This window comes from Schistocerca nitens, chromosome 2 (genome assembly GCF_023898315.1).
Source record: "Schistocerca nitens isolate TAMUIC-IGC-003100 chromosome 2, iqSchNite1.1, whole genome shotgun sequence".
Taxonomy (NCBI): Eukaryota; Metazoa; Arthropoda; class Insecta; order Orthoptera; family Acrididae; genus Schistocerca; species Schistocerca nitens.
This window is the reverse complement of record NC_064615.1, coordinates 152455577-152477994: the sequence shown is the minus strand read 5'-3', so window position 1 is coordinate 152477994 and position 22418 is coordinate 152455577.

Genomic DNA, 22418 nt, shown 5'->3' with positions numbered 1-22418 from the left:
TTAGAGAATGAGCCAACTGCGTTTTGTAGCCGGAGCTTTCGTTGTTTCCCGTGCAGTGTTGTCAGTCCGCACAGTCCGTCTGCAATGTCCAGCATTTACCCATGGATCGTCCAGCCTAACGATTACGTGAAGCTGTAGGTCAGTTTCAGAGGGAAAGGTGAATTGATGCCGACGTCTGATCTTAACCTGGCAGCCCTGTAAGGAGAGTACAGATGGTGGTGAGCAGTATTTGATCCAGATTCTGCGCCAGGTGAAGGTTAGGCTAAAGACAGACTGAAAACAAGCCGCAGTCCATTGTTGATCCCGCAGTCTTTCATTCCCATGCACTCGCTTTATTGATAGACAACCAGGCCCATCAGTTAACAGGAGAAAATTTGAGGTCGTGTTGAAAAGTAATAACTCAGAATTTTTTAGTTTTTGTATCGGTAGATATTCCACTTTACGCATATCACTCAGTCGTCTTTCTCGCTTCGGAGACCCAAGTTGCAACTGTATGCCGTTAGAGGGCTCTGAATAGTAGCGCAAAAGGTAACTATGGCAGTGCTTGAGATACAGCGTTCAGTAATCGACTGTCTAACCGTAGAAAATTTTCGTTCATTCGTCCACGTATGGAGCACCATGTCCTTCAACATGACAATGCCGGATCACACATGAGGGCTGCGACATCTTCAACAATCCGACACATTGGTTTCACTGTCATAGATCATCCTCCAAACGCTCCCGACTTGGCACTATCCAATTTTCATCAGTTCCCAAAACTTAAAAACACCTTTGCAGACTTCACTTTGATAATGATGAAGTGGTGCAAGCAGAGGTGAGGTTGTGGCTCCGTCAACAAACATTCTTCAGTGACGGGCAGGTTAATCGTTGGGAGAATTTCGGTCGTCACCAGGGTGACTACGTTGAGAAATAAATATATAGACATGAAGAATACTGATGTAGAATGTTAATAAAGTTTGTTTTATTTAAAAAGTTTTAATGGTTTTCACACAAAAAATCGGAGGCATTAGTTTTCAGCACGCCCTTGTACGAGGAACGAACAACGAAAGATGTCAACCAAAAAAACGGGTACTATGATTAACTGTGTCGGTACATTTTACTGTTGGCTTTATAATGTGCATCAGTGCCGACAGCCGTAACGAAGGATGGTTTTTATTATCCTTTACGTGACAGTACGAAATACTGACGAAAGCTATTGTCAATGGTTTTATGATACCTGAAGACAGTCATGTGCTTGAAATCATTTGTAGATTTATCAGCAATCTTTGTCGATTTTTAACTATTACTTTGTTCTGAAATATTTACGAGCTTTGTGGCACAAATTCCATGAAATGTTCCTTCAATACATGCGGGATTTTAGCAGTCATTGCTATGACTGGGGGTAGGTGAAAGAAACGGAAATAGTGACTCTTTAAGGCACTGTGTAATACTGAACAATCTTCACCTTATCTGCAATATATCCATCTACATTTACAGCTACATGACTACTCTGAAAGTGCCTGACTGAGGATTATTCGAACCACTTTTACACTATTTCTCTACCGTTCCACCATAGAACAGAGGGTGCAAAAATTGAATACTTTCATCTTTCCGTGCGAGCTCCGATTCTTCGAATTTTATTACAATGATCGTTTCTCCCTTTATAGGTGGGCGTCAGTAAAACGTTTCCGCATTCGGAGATAGTTGCTGTTTGAAATTTCGTGAAAAGAGATCGCCGCAAAGAAAAACGCCCTAATTTCAATAACCGCTCTGTTTCGCAATAGTACAAAACGAGCTGTTCTACTTTGAACCTTTTCGAAGTCCTCCGTCATCGCCGTCTGAGAAGGTTCCCATACTGCACAACAGTATCATAATACAGGACGGGCAATCGCAGTGTAGGTAATCTCTTTAGCAGATCTGTTGCATATTCCAGTTGATCTACCAATCAAAGGCAGTCTTTAGTTCGCCTTTTCAACTGAAAGCCTTTAGAATTGTGTGATTTATTGTGTAACCAGAATTTAATGGATTCGTTTTAGTGCTCATGTGGATGATCTCAATCTTTTCCTTATGCTGAGTCAACTGCTACTTTTCATGTGATACAGCTATCGTATCTAAGACATTTTGTTGCGGATATTGATCTTCTAATGACTTTAATAATAGAATTAGCTGCGAAATAACTAAGAGAGCTACTCACATTGTCTCCTAAATCATTTATATAGCTTAGGAACTGAATAGTGCTACTCGTATAACACGTCCTTGGCGAACGCCAGATATCGCTTTTGCTGTACTGGATGATTTTCCGTTAAGTGCTACAAACTGCCACCTTCCTGACAGGAATTCACGAATCCAGTTGCACTACTGAGACAATAGTGCACACGCACGCAATTTGATTAGGAGCCTCTTGTGAGGAATGGCATCACAAGGCATCTGGAAATCTAGAAATATGAAATCAATGTGAGATCCATTTTCGATAGCACTCTTTACTTCGTACGAGTAAAGGGGTAGCTGTGTTGCACACGAGCGATATTTTCTGTATCCGTGCTGACTATGTGTCAATTTCGTTTCCTACGATGTACTTCATAATGTTCGAACACCTTGTATTTTACAAAACTATACTGCAAATTGACGTCTGTGATATGTGTCTGTAATTCAGCAGGTTATTCCTATTCACTTTCTTATGGATTCATGTGACCTGCGTAGTTTTCCAATCTTGAAGCACGGATGTTTCGCAGAGCGAGCGGCAATGCACGACTTCTAGGTATGGAAGCAGTTGTATTAGCATACTCTGGACGGAACAGTCCGGACCGGAAGACTTGCCTTTATTGTGTGATTTGAGTTGCTTCGTTACACCGACGCTTTCCGGTTCTTAGGTACTCGTTTTCGCAACCTGTTCTTGATTATAATTTTGGACTATTTACTTCGTCTTCTTTGGTGAGGGAATTTCGGAAAATCCCTGTGATATAACGACAGATTTTCTTTTCTCCTCTCGCCTGATTCATCCTTATTCCTACATTTACGCGTGCAGATGGCAAGCAAGTTCGAGTCAGTAATCCCAATAGTATCTGAGGCGTGGCTGGCTCATGAAATGCGCTGGATTAAACCTTCGTTGCGATTCCGTGTTTAGTCTCCCGCGGTTATCGCGATTATGCTGCTATCCTGTCCTTCCGCGGGTATGTATCTATATTCGCACCTTGGACTATCTTTGACCTAGCACTTATAGTTTCCGGCTGGTCGGTGTGCAACCAGTCGGTCGGTTGGCGTGGAGCAGCGAGGAATTCTCGGCGGGACGTAGTTTGGCCGGGGCCGCTGGCGGTCGCTACACGGTGTCGAAGTATGTGGGGCTGTTCCCACTGCTACGAGGTCCGTGGTTCACTGACCCTGAACACGGAAGTTGAGTTTTGATTTAATCTACCAGCAAGTCAGACTGTTCACATTGTGTCGTTTTGTCAGCTGTTGGGTTATTCCAGCGAGCAACAATGCGGTTTTCAAGTTGGAAAATTCTAGCCACCCTCCGGTGGAATTTCACTGTATTTGGCTATTTGAACTGTAGTGCACCAGCGGAATCTTCAGCCTTGTGGCCGTTAACGTTCCAGTTACCTGCCCTGGCCGTTGACGAAAATTTCAGACATTGTAGTTTCCTCATCGTGTTATTGCTGTCCAGCACAGTGCGTAGGTTGACAGCTCCATGTATGATTGGTTGTGGGCGCCAATATCTTCTACGTTGTTTCGTTGAACTCCCTGTTGTGCCCTGGTCGGGTGAAGTGGAATTTATCTTGTCGATGGGTCCGTTGACTGTCTATCAGTTGGGTTGTCGTCGGATCGTGAATGGTTGGCACGACTGCCTGTCTCACCTAAACGAGCGTTAGTGTTTGAATTCCAGGCCGACCCTCGAACATCAGAGCGCCCTTGGTTGTACTACCTTTTTTTATTTGTTCTTGTTGTTTGTACTTGTATAGCTTCTAGCCGATTTTTTTAAAATTAAGGTTGTTTTGCCCTTAAGGTGTAAGATTCTTTAGGCCTTCAGCCTAATTTAAAGAACTGTTTCACGTAACACCTTTGGCATATCAAAGGTTTTTATGTTGTTGAATTTTAAGTGTTGGGCCTTCAGCCAGTTTTGAGTTTGAGTTGTTTTGCTCTTAAGGCCTTCAGCCTAAATTAAAGAACTGTTTCACGTAAGGCCTTCCGTATTAATAAAAAATTAACGTTATGGAGTTTTAAGTGTTGGGCCTTCAGCCGATTTGCATTTAACTTGTTTTCTCTTGAAGTGTCTGATTCTTTGGGCTTTCAGCCTAACTAAATAACTGTTTTAATATAAGGCTTTGCCTTTCACATTTCTGTTTTTGTTGAGTTTTGCCTAATTAAGAACAGTTTTACATAAGGCCTTTTTTTTAAAAAAAATTGATGTTGTTTAGCCTTAAGTGTTGGGGTTTTTAAATTAAAGTGGCTTCAGCCGGTAATTAAGTCCCAAAGATTAAAGCTGTATGTTTAAAAAAAATTTTTTTGGCTCTCTTAATGTTTGATCAAATAATAAAGTTGTATGTTCGAGTGTAACTGACAGCCCCTTATTTTGGCCCCTTTACACAATTTAAACTACCTGTCCAGTCCTGCGGGTTAAGCAGGGCGTCTCAGTATCAACGCGGAGTTTTTACCCAGCTTTGTTTGAAGAAGGTTATCGTAAAAATGTCTGGCAAAATTTGGGGGTTTTACCGACGCTGCCCAAGCTCATTTTCCTTTCCACTTGAGGTAGAACGTTAATTATAAAAATCTCCGTGTCTACGTCAAATGTGCCTTCTGCCTCAGTTGCCTACCTCGAGTCGTTCTGCGCGTGACTTTTACCTCTGCTTCTGCTTTCATTGCCGCCTGGATCGGAGCGAGGTGACAGAAGTGTCAGAACTTTATGAAGCCGGGACGGGCAGCAGCAGCGGCAGTTTCCAACACTCCTTTTGAAGTGATCTGCCGTTAGGGGCGGCCGAAAGCAGGATTTTCGCCAAGTTTACGGCCGATGCGGGAATCGGGGTGCCAGCGAGCCCCATTACGAGAACACGACGCCAATAAACCGGCTGCAGCCGCACCGCACCGCTTTTGTCTGCAGCCGTCCCCCCAACTCCCCACTGCACGGTGCGTTCAGCGGAATCAGGCGAGAGGAGAAAAGAAAATCTGTCGTTACATCACAGCGCACAAGGCCTTAAGGCAGTTCATCAAACAACATTACTGGCCATTAAAACTGCTACACCAAGAACAAATGCAGATGATAAACGGGTATTCATTGGACAATTGTATTATACTAGAACTGACATGTGATTACATTTTCACTCAGTTTGGGTGCATAGATCCTGAGAAATCAGTACACCACCTCTCGCCGTGATAACGGCCTTGATACGCCTGGGCATGGAGTCAAACAGAGCTTGGATGGTGGGTACAGGAACAGCTGCCCATGCAGCTTCAACACGATACCACAGTTCATCAAGAGTAGTGACTGGCGTATTGTGACGAGCCAGTTGCTCGGCCACCATTGACCAGACGTTTTCAATTGGTGAGAGATCTGGAGAATGTGCTGGCCAGGGCAGCAGTCGGACATTTTCTGTATCCAGAAAGGCCCGTACAGGACATGCAACATGCGGTCGTGCATTATCCTGCTGAAATGTAGGGTTTCACAGGGATCGAATTAAGGGTAGAGCCACGGGTCGTAACTCATCTGAAATATAACGTCCACTGTTCAAAGTGCCGTCAATGCGAACAAGAGCTGACCGAGACGTGTAACTAATGGCACCCCATACCATCACGCCAGGCGATACACCACTATGGCGATGACGAATACACGCTTCCAATGTACGTTCACCACGATGTCTCCAAACACGGATGCGGCCATCATGATCCTGTAAACAGAACTTGGATTCATCCGAAAAAATGACGTTTTGCCATTCGTGCACCCAGGTTCGTCGTTGAGTACACCATCGCAGACGCTCCTGTCTGTGATGCAGCGTCAAGGGTAACCGCAGCCATGGTCTCCGAGCTGATAGTCCATGCTGCTGCAAACGTCGTCGAACTGTTCGTGCAGATGGTTGCTGTCTTGCAAACGACCCCATCTGTTGCCTCAGGGATCGAGACGTGACTGCACGATCCGCTACAGCCATGCGGATAAGACGCCTGTCATCTCGATTGCTAGTGATACGAGGCCGTTGGGATCCAAACGTTTCACCAGGCAACGCCGGTCAACTGCTGTTTGTGTATGAGAAATCGGTTGGAAACTTTCCTCATGTCAGCACGTTGTAGGTGTCGCCACCGGCACCAACCTTGTGTGAATGCTCTGACAAGCTAGTCATTTGCATATCACAGCATCTTCTTCCTGTCGGTTAAATTCCGCGTCTGCAGCACATCATGTTCGTTGTGTAGCAGTTTTAATGGCCAGTAGAGTATTTATGTGCTTAGGAAGCAACTGAGAAAGATGTTGAGATTTCTAGAAGTAAGGTTATAGCGACGCCGTTCTGGGAAACAGATCCGGTCCAATCCAAAATCGCTGTGGATAGTGATAAGTGTTGCCCTTCACTTACATTGCCAGAAAGAAAACAATGTAAAAACCTCAAGGACTGTGCTCAGTGGCACCAGAGTAAAATATATGCATGCTGAGGAGCTGTAACGTTACTAATTCATTTCTCACAGTCATCGACGAACAGGTGGCAGTCAACAGGCTCGTCTGTGCACCATGTGTTTCGACTCTGCAGGCAGTAATTCTGTTGAGTTCAGAGATGAACAGTGTTTGCAACATTCGTTGTAGGGTACAACCACGTCCCACCTACGAGTAAGTTCTCCTGTTGATATGCTTCAGCCATTTTAACAGTATCGCACTGTGATTCTGCAGTGAGCTAGGTGGCCGTATTGACGTATTGCTGCAGTTGTTGGGCGCAGTGTCGCGGTTGTGGGTCGCTGCTTTCAAAAGGGGTCTCTCGAACATTCCGACACAAGTAGATCAGATTTTGGGCGCCCGCGCAGTAAAGACACACGTCAAGATTGACTCATTTTGCAAGAAGCGGTGGCTGACCGAGCGTCATCCATGGACGAAATCCGGCTACATGTTACACCTGCTGTGTCATCAGGGAGAATTAGGAAGCGTCTGCTTGCAGCAGGGTTAAGATCAAGTGTGCCTCTGCCAGGCTATCACTGACACCACCACACCGCCAAGCATGGCTACTCTGATCTCGTAAAGGATTTAGCTGGAGTGGCACTCTGTTGTCTTCGGTGATGAGCACAGGTTCTGTCTGCGTGCGCGAGATGAAAGTACGCGTGTATGACAGAGACCTGGTGAGCACCACAGCAACAGGTGCCATCCCAGGCTTCTTGGTGGGAATGGGGCATCGCGACCACATCTGGTGACACTACAGGGTAAAATAACCAGTGCCCGCTACACAGCACAGATTATTACCTACGTCATTTCTTCGACAGGAAGGTGACGTGCTGTTTTAGTCGGACAGCGCACATCTACATATGGCTGCTGCGACGCTACGTGCTCTTTATGGTATACAACAACTGTCGTGGCCTACAAGATCACTGAATTCGTTGCCAATTTGAAAAGTGTGCGACATGATGAACTGGGAACTTACTCGTTCTCCAGGCCCTGCGGGGTCAGTGCCACTACAAAAGGCGCAAGATTCTTGGGACGTTCCATCACTGGATGTGATTTGGCCCCTTTATGGTCGTTTACATACTAGAATATACGACTGCGTTGCCACAAGAGGGGGTACACAGTATTTATGTGCTTAGAAAGTAACTGAGAAAGATGTTGAGATTTCTAGGTTACAGCGACGCCGTTCTGGGGAACAGATCCGGTCCAATCCAGTTTGGCACATTACTGTGACATGTGTGTTACATTTTTGGTCAGAATTTATCATATTCTCCTTCAGTGGTTATCTACTGTCACCTCATTTGTAAATAAAATGACCGTGTCCTTGAGAATGTTGTATTTTTTCATGCATTGAGTTTCTGCTATCAAATTGGCTAGAGAGCAATGAAGTTCCGAATGTAAAACTGGCTATACAGGGTGTAAATTTTAAGTTGGCAAACCATAATAACTCGAAAAACAAGCTTCACGTGAAAAACTGTGTAGAATCCAAAGTTGATTATTTTCGAGGGGGGACATCTGCTGGGGCTAAAATTAACCCGCCACCCCAGCCAGCCCCCTGGGGGCGGGGCGGGAGGCAACTTGAAAATTTCAAATGGGAACCCCTTTTTTTATTGAAGAATCAAATTATACATAACGAGCTACGTACATTTTGTCTTAAAAATTTGTTTTGTTTCTTGGTAGTTGGCGCTGTAGTTCAAGAAAATCCGTATTCTCATTTTTGCGTGGAAAATGGTTACCGATAAATAAAAAATACTTATTTACTTCGTATATTTTGATTCGCTAAAACTAAAACTCTCCCTCTCTCCCCATAAGGTGGGGTTTGAGAGAGAGGAATAAGTTTTACAAATGTTGACCAAAATATTCATTTTTCCGCAGATTCAGATAAGTTTTGTTTGTTTCGTGGTCATGAGGTCACACAACTCTAAACTGTCAAAAAACTGTAGTTCCTCTCACTCAAACCTCATCATATGATGAGAGAAGGAGAGTTTTAGTTTTAGCGAATCAAAATTTACGAAGTAAGTAATTGATGACTTACTGAAAACCTCAGCTGCCGACAGGTGTTGTTGATATACCTCGATGTGGACAGCTGAAAATGTGAGCCCCGACCGGGACTTGAACCCGGGATCTCCTGCTTACATGGCAGACGCTCTATCCATCTTTTTTTTTTTTTTGCAGTTTGTGTATTATTGTGATTTTTTTTAATTTTATTTATTCATTTATGTATTTTTAATTTTTTTTATTTTTTAATTGTTTTTTTTTAACGGTAAGGAACTGAAAACTAGTAAGTGCACTCTTTGCGTCGAGTTGGGGACGCACAGAACTAAAACCACGCTAACAGTTGTAGAAAAAGGCATAAAGAAAGAGAGCAAAGTGCGGGGCGAAGGAAACTATGAAACAAAACTGAAGGGTGGAATCCATACCACCATTAACCAGTGCTACATCTTGCACCGGATGGGAAAACTGAACCTGCGAAGACCTTTTCGCACCGGGGACAAAAAGAGGAAATGGGGCAAATACTGCTACAGAGTGTGAGGGTTCACAACGAAACTCTCCATCTGCTGTATCATCCAGGTATGACTTCTCGTAATGATGAAAGTAGATCCCACGTTGTACCGTGTAGTGTTCTATCATCGTATTGTAATTTTAGCTTCTCTTACCCGTGATGTTCCAGCTACGTGGAGGGTCGTGGAACGCACTCCACAAAAAATTGGAAAAATATTGTCGATACTTAGGGTTACGGAGGATCTTGCAATGTCGTTCCTGCAAATAGTTCCAAAAGTCTAGAGTGTCCTTAGTGCCGTCTTGAAACAAATAATGCACTGCATGTCCACGAAGCCACGTCATTGCATTAGTTTTAGTGCGTGGGTAATACGTTTCATCCGGGAGTAAGATAGTCTTGGGGTCGATATGATTCGGCGTTACCCGAAGGAAGTATGCTGACATTTGCCTCACTAAGTGCCACACTGCCGTAGACTCGCCACAGCTAAGACGGTGTTCATCGTCGTCTTGAACGCCACAGCTCCTGCACGTGGGTGAGTCTACCATGTGGATCGCATGTAGCCTTGATCTGGTCACCTGCTTACCATTGACAGTGATATACCACATCGCCGTGACGTCAGTGTCCAGTGTTACGTGGTGAATTGTCCTCCACACTACTCGCCAGTTGACGTTCGGGTGCTTCCTCTCCACGACGTTATCGGGTCGTCCACGTTGCAGGACCCTATAAACTGCCTTTGCCGTCGCCAGTTGAGTCGCTGGTAAGGCAAGTCGAACGTAACTGAGTTCGAGGTAAAAGACACCGATGTAGAAGAGCGAGGAGGGGACGTGGTGTATCGGCACAGGCGGCAACAGGGAGGGCGGTGCTAGTTCTTCTATTAACAAACTGGTCAGACTGTCCGGACGGCGGTGCCATAGTTTGACTAATGTGCTCACAAATAGGGCGACCGCTCTGTCATAAACGTGATAAAGGCCAAGCCCTCCCCGATCCGGGGGAAGGGTGAGAGTCTCATATTTTATCTTGAAAAGCATTCCTGAACTCACGAAGGACCCAAAAGCCGCAAGTATACGGCGAGCTAACATCACCGGTATAGGTAATATCTGGGCGATGTGCGGAATGCGTGACGCTAAATGTGTGTTAACATACTGGGTCCGTTGGACGATGTCCAGGGCTCGTAGGCGGTTGTTGGCAATGCCAGTCCGAACATTCCGTAAAAGCCGTCGAAAGTTGTGAGCAGCGGTCCGTCGTATATCGTCTGTAAAGTCAATGCCGAGACATTTCAAACTATCTCTGAGCTGTAAGGAGGTGACACTGTTCTCAGACAATCCGACCCCGATGTTCATCGCCACCGATTTTGCGACGTTGATACGACTACCAGTGGCCATGCCATACTTCGTTATCCAATTTAGTCCGCTAGCGGTGTCGTCACCGTTGCGGATGACAATCACCAGGTCGTCAGCGTACGCTTTACATCGGAAAGTGTGGCCTCGTAACGTCATACCCGTTAGTCGTTGGCGCAGGCCGCAGAGGAGAGGTTCCATGGCCACAGCGTAAAGTAAAGTGGACAGAGGGCAGCCTTGGCGTATCGATCGAGAAATGGTGAGGGGCCGCGAAGGTCGGCCGTTGACGATCACCTTGGACGTCGCGCCACGGAGTAGTCGCATGACGACAGTGACGAATGGCTGTGGGTACCGCATATGTTGGAGGACCGCTTCCAAATAGTTGTGGTCCACTCGGTCGAAAGCTTGACTAAAATCGATTGTCGCCAGTGCACCCTTCAGACGACATGCCCTCGCCAGTGAGATCAAGTCACGATATTCACTGAGTGCTGTTTGAATATTATTGTCGCCTCCTAATGACGTTTGATCGAGTGAGATAACATTTCGTAGGGTCTGGCGTATCCGCGCCGCCAACAGTCGAGAAAAGATCTTAAAGTCGCAGTTCAATAGTGTCAACGGGCGGTAGTCCTGCAGTCGTGAGCCACCGGACGGTTTGTGAATAGGAATAATCATCCCTTCCACAAGGGCCGCAGGGAGCGGCACGTCCGGGGATAGGAGTTCGCGACAGATGTCCGTCCATCGGGAGGCTAATAAATATTGAAAAGTCCGGTAAAATTCCAAGGGGAGGCCATCAGGACCCGGAGACTTGTTGACAGCTCCTTTTCTAATGGCGTCGATCACTTCTTCTTCTGTAATTTCTTCCATCAAGGCCGCTTCCATTGCCGGGGTGACGGTGCCGTAAATCGTCTGAGAGACGTCCTCCAGTGCTGTCTGAGCAGGGGTCTGAGCGGAATAGAGTTGGGAATAATGATTGTAGAACGCTGTGTTTATGTCTTGTTGCGTGGTGAGGCGATGACCGTCCTCCGTGTCGATGAAGCGTATCAGCGCTCGTTGGCGTCGTTTACGTTCACGAAGGACGTGGAACATTGACGGGCGTTCGCCCGGTATCCGATCCTGCGCCCTCGAGCGGATGACTACCCCCTCTAGGTGGCGTCGTACATGAGCGAGGATCTGAGCCTTAGCACGGTGGACCGCCGTTTGTCGTTCCGGAGACGGCGCCATAGCATCGCAGTCGCGCAGGACCCGGAAGTAAAAGTCGAGTGTATATCTTCGCCAAGTAGAGTGGTCACGACCGTAGGTTATCAACGTTCGCCTCAGTGCCGGTTTGGCGCAGTCCAACCACCAGCGGATCGTTGTGGGATATGCACGGAGGCGATTTTCACACGAATGCCACGTATCCTCAACGGCTTGGCGGCAATCCGGGTACGACAGGTGAGCGATGTTTAATTTCCACGGGCTGCGGCTTCTCCACACTTGTTGCCGCCGCAGGGTGACGGCACAAATGTAAGCTGAGTGGTCCGAGAATGCTGCAGGCCACAGTTCCGCATCCTGTGTTCCAGCGGCGAGAGAGCGTGAGACATAAATCCGATCGATACGACTGGAAGAGTGACTTGTGAAGTGCGTGAATCCCGGTCGGTGGCCGTGAAGATGTTCCCAAGTGTCCACCATCTGCAGGTCTCGAATTAGCGTCCCGAGTTCCGGGCACGGATTATGTCGTGGGAGTTGATCTCTGGGCCCCAGTACGCAATTGTAGTCACCTCCAAACACCAGATGGTCGTGGCGGCCTTGGAAGAGCGGGGCGACGTCTTCCGCAAAGAATCGGGAACGTTCGCGACGTTTGTCCGTCCCGGAAGGTGCGTAGATATTGATAAGGCGGACACCCAGTACTGTGAGTGCCATTCCTCTTGGCCCAGGCAGAAACAGGATATCGTCCGCCACTATCCCTTCCCGAAGAAGTACAGCGACACCGCTGCCTGTTGGGGAAGCTGGAGAGACGCAAGCATCGTAACCGTACATGCCTGGGAAGTCGTCGACGTACACTTCCTGGAGAAGGGCTATGTCGATGGAAGCAGAGTTCAACATATCCTGAAGCAAGGATAACTTAGCGCGCGTCCGTATAGTGTTGATGTTTATAGTTGCAACGCGATAAGTTTGAGGTCTATCCACAGCATCCGTGTTGGCCATCAATACCCTGGTAAGGCTGTCTCGTCACTGTAACTGACGGCGGGAAAGGATCAACACTGGTGGGGTAAATTTCCCCCCGTGTCGTCCGACACGATGAGCAAGGAGTGTTCCTCACAGTCGTCCGCCCAGTCGCCATGAAACACCATCGGCTGTTGGTGGCTGTTAGTGGCTGCTGCGGCACTCGGCGCTGACTCCATCGGCTCTGCTGGCTGGGAATCGGCAGCGGTTGTCTGCTTGTGATCCTGCTGTGCTGTGGGGTCTGAGGGGCTGAAGCTGTCACCACGGCGATCTGTTGAGTTTGAAGTTACAGCGGCCTCTGTACCACCGGTACCGTCGTCGGAATTTCCACAGTCCATGTCAGACGATCGCTGCAAACACTCATCCGATGGAGCACGCCGCCGTCTCTTGTGTTTTCGCGGGGAACGCTGTTTACGGACGTGTGTTTCAGTATCTGAATGTTGGTGGATTTCGTCAGCTGCTCCGGTGTCTGGAAGAAAAGCCGCTGTCGGCACAACCCGTGGGTCAATGTCCATCCTGGCATCCACGCCTTCTTGCAAGGTCGGTCGGTGATTATCTTCAGGTGGGGGCGCCGATGTAGAGGCCGGATCCTGTACTGCAGAAGCCATTTTGGTCTCTCCATCGGGGGCGGCTATCGGTCTAATGTCGTCAGCATCGGAAATGGGTGCTGCCCGTGTAACTTCGGCGTAATTGAGAGGAAGGGTCGTCACCGTAGAAGGAGTCATAGATTCACCTGTCGGGATTTGCGTAAGCCGTCGTCGGAGACAATCCGACCGGACGTGCCCTACTTGGCCACAACCAGAGCAAGTGCGTGGCTGACCGTCATACATAATGATCGCCCTACATCCGCCGATGACAAGATATGACGGAACATGTTTGGTCAGTTCAATTTTAATCTGTCGTACCCCGTTAAGAACGGGGTACGTTGTAAAGGTGGTCCATTTTTCGGCCATATGGCTGATCACTTTACCGTAGGGCTGGAAAGCCGCGGTGACGACGTCCGGTGGTACTTCGAAAGGGAGTTCGAAGACGCGTATCGTACGGAGGCCAAGCCCCGCGTGATCGATAGAGACCGCCCCAATATGGCCATCAGAATGTTTGAATTTAAGATCGTTCGCATGTGCGCTCACGATTCTGTTGCACACCTCGTCACTTACTAGCTTGACGTAGACAACACTGCTCGTGATAGAGAGATGGATACCAATTATGTCTCGCGGGTCAATTTTAACGTCGTCACGTAGAAAACGTTCCACTTCGAAAGCTCGCGGTCGTGCATGATCGGTTTGAAAACTGATCTTGATGGTGGTTTGTCTGTATGAATGTGCCATGTTGCGTCGGTAGTGATGGACTCCAAACTAGCGACAACGCAGTAGTAAACAACTACGGGCACTCGCGACCGCGCGGACGGGACGTAAACAAGACGTCCTCGCCGCAGCGCTGCGGAAAGCAGACTGCCATCCATCTGAGCCACCGAGGACACAGATAAATATTGCGACTGCAGGGACTTATCCCTTGCACGCTTCCCGTGAGACTCACATTCGCAACTGTCCACAATTCTACATATGTATTGTACCTTATAGACATTTGCCCACAACACCCGTCGGCAGCTGAGGTTTTCAATTAGTCATCATTTATTCCAGGGAAAAGCTGCACGGTCATCAACAGTAACTGTTCTTTCGAGAACAAGTTACTGTCTTCGTATATACGAAGTAAGAATTTTTTATTTATCCGTAAGCATTTTCCACGCAAAAATGAGAACATGGAGTTTCTTGAATTACAGCGCCAACTACCAAGAATCAAAACAAATGTTTAAGACAAAATGTACGTAGATGGTTATGTAGAATCTGATTCTGCAATAAAAAATGGGGGTACCCATTTGAAATTTTCAAGTTGCCTCCCGCCCCACCTTCCAGGGGCCTGGGGTGGCAGGCTAATTTTAGCACCCACAGATGCCCCGTCGAAAATAATCAACTTTGGATTCTACGCATTTATTCTTGTGAAGCTTATTTTTCGAGTTATTCTGGTTTGTCACCTTAAAATTTACACCCTGTACATGGAAATATTTCTAGCTTCATTCATAATGTACTTAAAACTAAGACTACACAAGAAACCAGAGTAAAATTTTATAATACTATGACTCTTCCAGTACTTTCTCATGCACGTCAATGGTGGATACCTATAAATATAATATTACATAAAATACAAAGTGCGAAATTGAGATTCCTAAAAGGAACAAAAGGTTACTCAAGAATAGACCACATTAAGGGAAATAATGCGACAAGAACTAAAAATAGAGCCAATTGAAAGTAGAATAACCAAATACGGTAACACTTTGTACAAACATGTACAACGACTAGACAGTAAACAACTTCCCAAACTAGTCTCATCTTATAAACTGGCAGGAAGAAGAGATATTGGATGACATAAGAAGAGATGGGCAACGTCTAATCCATGGAATGTAGTAGATGCTATTCAGTTTGGAAATGATCAAGAAATGCAAAAGGAAACTAAAGGTATAAATATTGGCAGAAGTCAATGATGTGCTTCCCAGTGTTCTTCCGAGAGTCTCCGTTTCATGCACAGATCGCACCTGCAGAAGTTTCTAAAGCAGAATTCACCTTCACTGTATACCATTTTCTGATGCAATTACAATCTGCCATGAGTCCATAGGTCGGTTCTGGAAAGGTTCATTGCGTGGAAAGGAGAGGGAATGGGGGTGGGAGAGCTAACGGTTGACTACATTACAGAAAAATATCACAGATGACGTTAAATAAGAGCAATTACAAATTTACTTTCACATATATAGAATGGTTCAAATGGCTCTGAGCACTATGGGACTTAACAGCTGTGGTCATCAGTCCCCTAGAACTTAGAACTACTTAAACCTAACTAACCTAAGGACATCACACACATCCATGCCCGAGGCAGGATTCGAACCTGTCACCGTAGCAGTCGCGCGGTTCCGGACTGCGCGCCTAGAACCGCGTGACCACCGCGGCCGGCCTATATAGAATGCATAGCAATAGGGTCATAAGAAAGTTTCCAATTGAGCCTAGCCGAGAGTAAACCACAAGTGGCTAACAGAAATTTATGAAGAGTTAAAATAAATTGTCATTCTTGGTGAAATAATTCAAGACGGAACGAAATTTATTGTCTTAATTGACGAACACAAATTTGAGACAGTGAACGTTTTAGGCCATGCTTGAGCGTGACCATTATCAATGTCAACTGAAAATACAAATTTCTGTAACTAGTCACGTTTATTGTATTAAACTTTCATGGATAGTTTAGGACAGTAAATGTAGCCGGTTGAAGCAATTCTTATTTTCCACTGAAATACAAATTTTCGGAGTAACCTACTAAGCAAAATTCAGAATGGACAGAAAAATATTAATAGAAACAGAGTGAACAAATGAGGAGCTATTGGGAGGAAAAGAAGGAAAAAGTACCAAATAAGTTCAAAAGCAAGCCTTAGTTGGGTACATTCGAACAAAGAAGAAATCAGGAATGTTGGAACTCGAGATACTGTTGCGCTACGTTTTATTTACTTCTCACGGCTGGGTAAAATTGAGGCACCGTCCATGCCTAACGCTAGAGACCACGGAAGCGGGTCAGTTCGGGATGGCGAAGCAAAATTACATCGGAGTCTGCCTGCTGATACGGCAAGTACTGTCTCCGAAGTGTCTAAATGGTTACCCCATGCTACGGCCAAGCAGGAGGACCAGTGGAGTAAAAGCATGGACGTAGTAGAAAGGCAGAGCTGCTGTGGTGTGGATGAGCTGATTCTTTCACACGCGAGCTGTGTCTCTATTGTGGCTTACGAGACAGGAACCGACGCATTAGCAAACCAAGGAGGATCCAAGCCTGTATGAATATTACCCACATCTAGAGAGAGGCCTTTCTGTCTGTTAGCCACCAGCTCTGAAGTAAGAACTTTTATGGTCTATGAGTCTAAGTGAACTCACCACATCTGAACTCTGCTGCTGCTATCTCCTGTCCTGCTGTACGCGCTGAGACCGATGTTGCTGACTTAGCACTCTCTAACTGCTGGGCTAACTTTGGAGCTACGTCAGCCACTGATGGCCTTCTAACTTGGAGGCCCACATTTCGAACCCAGGCCCGCGCAGCAGACATCGCTTGTGTGGACCAGTTCTTTGCTGCTTTCGTCTGCTTGCGTGAGCTGAACACTGACGCCGTCAGCCGTCTCGTCCACACTGTGTCCACGTCGTGATTCTGCATCCAAAAGTGCAGCCATGCTGCCTTTAGTCTGCAACGTTAGCTACCACCCGCTGCTAGAATCAGTGACCCAGCCGAGGCACTGCCGTCATCGTTCTGACGACCGTGTGATATTGCGAGATGTCAGGTGATTTGCTGACGGCTGCAACTCTCTGCCAGCCGTACACAGCTTATGTCCTCCGGTCATTGCCTTTTCTGGTGATCGTTACGACTTTTGTAGTTTGTTGAACAATAAATGAATGTAATGCCATAAACACTATGCCACCCTGACACAAAGGATTTACGCACCTGCAACGACTACCCAAGTCTGACAGTCTCTTCAATCTAAATTCCCATTCACGCTATGTTTTTTTGTGCCGACAGTCAGTGGTGCATTGTCCGTGTGCGTACGTGTCTTGCTGCAAAGAACCCCATTTCTTGACTCTAGGGAAGCAGTGGTTGGGAAGGGAGTGAGACAGGGTTGTAGCCTCTCCCCGATGTTATTCAATCTGTATATTGAGCAAGCAGTAAAGGAAACAAAAGAAAAATTCGGAGTAGGTATTAAAATTCATGGACAAGAAGCAAAAACTTTGAGGTTCGCCGATGACATTGTAATTCTGTCAGAGACAGCAAAGGACTTGGAAGAGCAGTTGAACGGAATGGACAGTGTCTTGAAAGGAGGATATAAGATGAACATCAACAAAAGCAAAACGAGGATAATGGAATGTAGTCAAATTAAATCGGGTGATGCTGAGGGGATTAGATTAGGAAATGAGACACTTAAAGTAGTAAAGGAGTTTTGCTATTTAGGGAGTAAAATAACTGATGATGGTCGAAGTAGAGAGGATATAAAATGTAGACTGGCAATGGCAAGGAAATCGTTTCTGAAGAAGAGAAATTTGTTAACATCGAGTATAGATTTAAGTGTCAGGAAGTCGTTTCTGAAAGTATTTGTATGGAGTGTAGCCATGTATGGAAGTGAAACATGGACGATAACCAGTTTGGACAAGAAGAGAATAGAAGCTTTCGAAATGTGGTGCTACAGAAGAATGCTGAAGATAAGGTGGGTAGATCACGTAACTAATGAGGAGGTACTGAATAGGATTGGGGAGATGAGAGGTTTGTGGCACAACTTGACTAGAAGAAGGGATCAGTTGGTAGGACATGTTTTGAGACATCAAGGGATCACAAATTTAGCATTGGAGGGCAGCGTGGAGGGTAAAAATCGTAGAGGGAGACCAAGAGATGAATACACTAAGCAGATTCAGAAGGATGTAGGTTGCAGTAGGTACTGGGAGATGAAGAAGCTTGCACAGGATAGAGTAGCATGGAGAGCTGCATCAAACCAGTCTGAGGACTGAAGACCACAACAACAACAACAACAACTTTTTGTGAAGGAATATGGCCGAGCGAACAATATATCTGTCCTCTTGGGCGCTACTCGCATGCCGCCGTTGAGATCCTGCATGACATAGGTTATGGCCGACCGGGAAACGTCAGTTCTATATTCGCAAGACAGTTGTGGGATCCCGATCAACGCGGACAGCAATACTGTAGAACGATAAACCGCAGTATCGAGGGACTATGATGCTACTGCTGTGGAATTCCGACTCGTCCTGGTAGGCGTTTCTTATTCTTACACAAGGCAGAGTATGATCTTCGTACAAAAGGCAACATTGAAATGGAACACCGGACAATATTTCCCTACATACAGGGAGCAGATGACGTCATTCCTAGTTACTTTGGAAGGGTGCGCTGAAATTATAAACATTTGCTTATTGAAGCCTTTAGTACACTTCAGGTCACTTTGACGTTTTTTATATGCCACCTTCGTGGTGTTGCAATTTTCATGGCGTTAGGGTATACGTCAGATATGATGTTTGGAAACTACCGATACAAAATTTCAGGACCTGCGAAGGGGAGTGAGTACATAATATTCTGAATACGAACCCACGTCCGGAAACGTACCGTTTTCGTTCTGCGATGATTCCATTCAAATGTGTAACGCGTCCACGTCTTCTTCCACTCAAGCTAACTGGTCCTCCATACTTGATCTTCCTACAGATAGTACTGTACACGGTATTGGAAGCTGTGCCTCTCAATGTCCATAAGCAAATATGCTTTCAGCGTGATGGTACAATATTTCACTTCTCACGTTCGGTTGGAGATATCTCAACAGACGATATATTGAAAGATGGACAGGCCTAGGTGGTCCATCCACGTGGGCACCGCTATCGCCGGATTTAACTCCTATGGACTCCTTAACCGAGCCGCTGCTTAATGCATCAGTACTGTTCCGCACGCAAAGTATGCTGGGTTCTTTTTTTGTTTTTGGAATAATGTAAACAAGTAATGTTTAAGTGTTAATACAATCAAACGTGCTTAAGTGATAAGTGGATGTTTCGATATGTTTCCTTTCGAATTGTTACCTAATCATTACCCCCGTCACGCCTAATTCAATACCTCAAGCAGAAGTGGAAAAGTTAAACATCTGCATTGAAACCACCGTTGAGCAGAAACGTTACGTTTCCGGACATGGATTCCTATTCAAACTATTATGTCCTCACTCGCCTCTACAAGTCCTAGAAGTATGTAACGAGAATTTACAAACACTGTGTAGACAAAGGCTATAATTCTGACGTCAACAGAAATACTGTTTGTTATTGAAGTAAAGACAACCCTTTACCGATCGAATATTGTTTGCTTGCTTATACTCCTATTATGCTCTTCTACAAAGATCTTCAAATGTTCGTCACCCTGGTGAAACAAGCCAAACATTCAGAGCAACGTGCACCAACATCGTTAGACACTTGGTAACACTTTTCACTCTGGCGGAATAGCAAGAAAGTAATGAGGGATCGTCTGTGGTAGTGGATTTATGAGAAAACTGTAGTCTGATTTAAAATATTTGGCATCTGAAGTTTGAAATTAAAATATGCGAGATGGTCTCGACAAGTCCTTTCTGCAGTTAGCAGCCATAGCGCTACTCTCTATACGGCGACAGAAAATCATCCTACCTGCCACAAAAATTACGTAAAAAAATCTGAGTTTTATGCCGGCTATAAAACCCTGGCTTACAGTATCTCTAAGCATGTTAAAATTCTCTTTATTTCAAGTAGGATTAGAGCTACGTTAGGTTTTTTGAAACGAGTGAAATTTTCCCATTCACTAATGTGCTACGAAAACTGTAGAACCAAATGGAAAAAGTTTTCTTCGTTGATTACCAAAATATTTCGCTCGGCATTATATCTTTCCATGGTTGCATCTTCCTGCAATTCCGTCAATATTTCAATCGTTAAAAGTCTGTAGTTTATAAAGTCATTGTCTCCTATAATCATCATGCAATAATTCTGAATTTAATATACACTGTAGGTGCATATACTGTCGCTCTACTTTCGACTAGTTTCATTGCGCATCTTAACCTACAGCTAATTAAACGTTACACGAATCTCCGACTTCAGCAGGTGACTACGAACTGGCAGGCAAAATGCACTGCTGTGTTGGAAGTGGCATAAGAATTGGAACCAACATTAAGAGGCTCCCATTGGTGTGTTGCTGATGGGAGCAGCATTGCTGCTAGCTTACAGATCCCTGGAAAAAAAGTAGTTCACCATTTTAGAGATTTCCAGTTCACTCGAGTTTGATTGTTGTAACGGTGCATATGAAGTACATAAAATGATTACATTTAAATATCAATAGCAAGCGATTCTGAGGTACCAGGTGTCGAACCATGCTGAAACACCCATGGTAGTACGTTCAGTAGCCACCATGGGCGGCAATGCAGGAGCTGACTCTGGTATCCAGTCGATCGTAATGTTATGCCACGCTTGCTCGCCAGTGTGTTTTAAATCTGACTGTGATACTTTACCATTTCTTGCTCATTTATTTTTCTTCATTTTTACCTTGTTTATATGTTTTCCATTCTTTAGTTTGCGTATTCACTCCCTATCTACACCGTTCGTTTCTTGCCGAGTCTCTCCAACTGCTTCCCTGTCAAAAGGCATCTCTTCATCACTCTTCCGCTTTCTCCTGCCCCGTCGTCCCCCCTCCTCTTTCTCTCTCTCGTTCCCTCTCCTTCTCCTGCCCATTTCTCGTGTGTGTGAATGTGGTTGGCAGTGGATTAACACATGGGCGCGCTCGAACGGAGTGAAGGCTGCATGCAGCAGCAGCAGAAGGCGGGACCTCCATAACGAGTTGCGGCCAGATTCGCTTCGCTGTATGAGCCACTTTTTTCACGTGTCCTTTTTTTTTTTTTTTGGCCCACCTGACGCCAGCGGGTTTCGCGGCCGGAGTTGGCACAGCCGGCGCCGCAATGCAGTCTCTGTTTGGCTCGGTTAGCAGTTCCTACACCACACTGCACACCCCTGTTCATACTGCCTGCGACGCCGCAGTCGGTCGATTCGAAAAGTATTTGGTGCAGGCATTCCACGCAGTCACCTGCACTGGTAATCGCATTCAGTTGGCATTTCCCACATACGCATACACTACCGTGAAGAGAGAAATTCTCTGAAACCTACGCAAGCTACAAATAAGTGCTCTTCTCTGAAGTTTTTGTACTACACTTGAGCTAATAAGAAGACGCAGGTATTCGGTGTTTTATTCAGTTGCTGTCAGACGGTCCATAAGTAAAAATTATCAATATACCGTAATATTACACGCAACTGAGGAAGACAGGACTACGAAAGTTGAAGATGGAATTGTCACATAAAACTAATCATAGGGAAGGCAGATGCCAAAGAGTTTCATCAAAAGAATCCTTAAGTCCACTCACGGGGCAGTTAGCTTACAAAAACCGTCTACGACCGATTCTGGAGTACGGCTCTTCAGCTAGAGTCTCTTATCCAAAGAAGACCAGCGCATTTCGCCACTGATTCTATCAGTAAGCGCGAAAGTAAGACGAAATTGATCGTCCAAGTGCTGTTACAGACACTATAAGAAAGTGAATTTTTCCATCACGCTCTTTAATGCAGGAACTTCAAGAGCGTACATTTGTAGAAGAATCAATGAACGTTTTGCTTCCTTGTCATATATCTCGCGAAGAACTATGAAGCCAAAATTACTTTCGAAATTATATGACCACTTACAGTTGCGCGTTACATGCACATTCGCAACTCTAACAGAAAAGGGGGGGAGAGACAGTTGCAGATAAAGTAGTACTCTCTTCAATGCGCAGGAACGTGACTTGCGAAGGTGTTGGTGTAGGCGCAGATCTAGGTTGGTGTGACAATGGTTTTTCTGTTCATACCTGCATGGCACCTCTCTGGGGTCACCCCTTCAAGAGGGGGAATGAGGGAGAAGGCTGCTGAAATGTTCACAAGTCTTAGTGTATTTGTCAGGGGTATTGATGTTCTTATCTGAAGATGTCGAACGCCGTGCAGAGCATCTTCCTCAGGAGTAGTAGGAGGGCCCTACCGCGCATGCGCGAGTGAGTCAGCGAGTAGTCGTACGTCTCCTCTCTCGGCGGAGAGCATAGCCGGCATCTGTGACACCGCTCCCCCACACGCGCCCGTTATTAGTACGGCGCCATGTGTTGACAACGCGCTTTTGTTCGCGCCGCAGGGGAAAG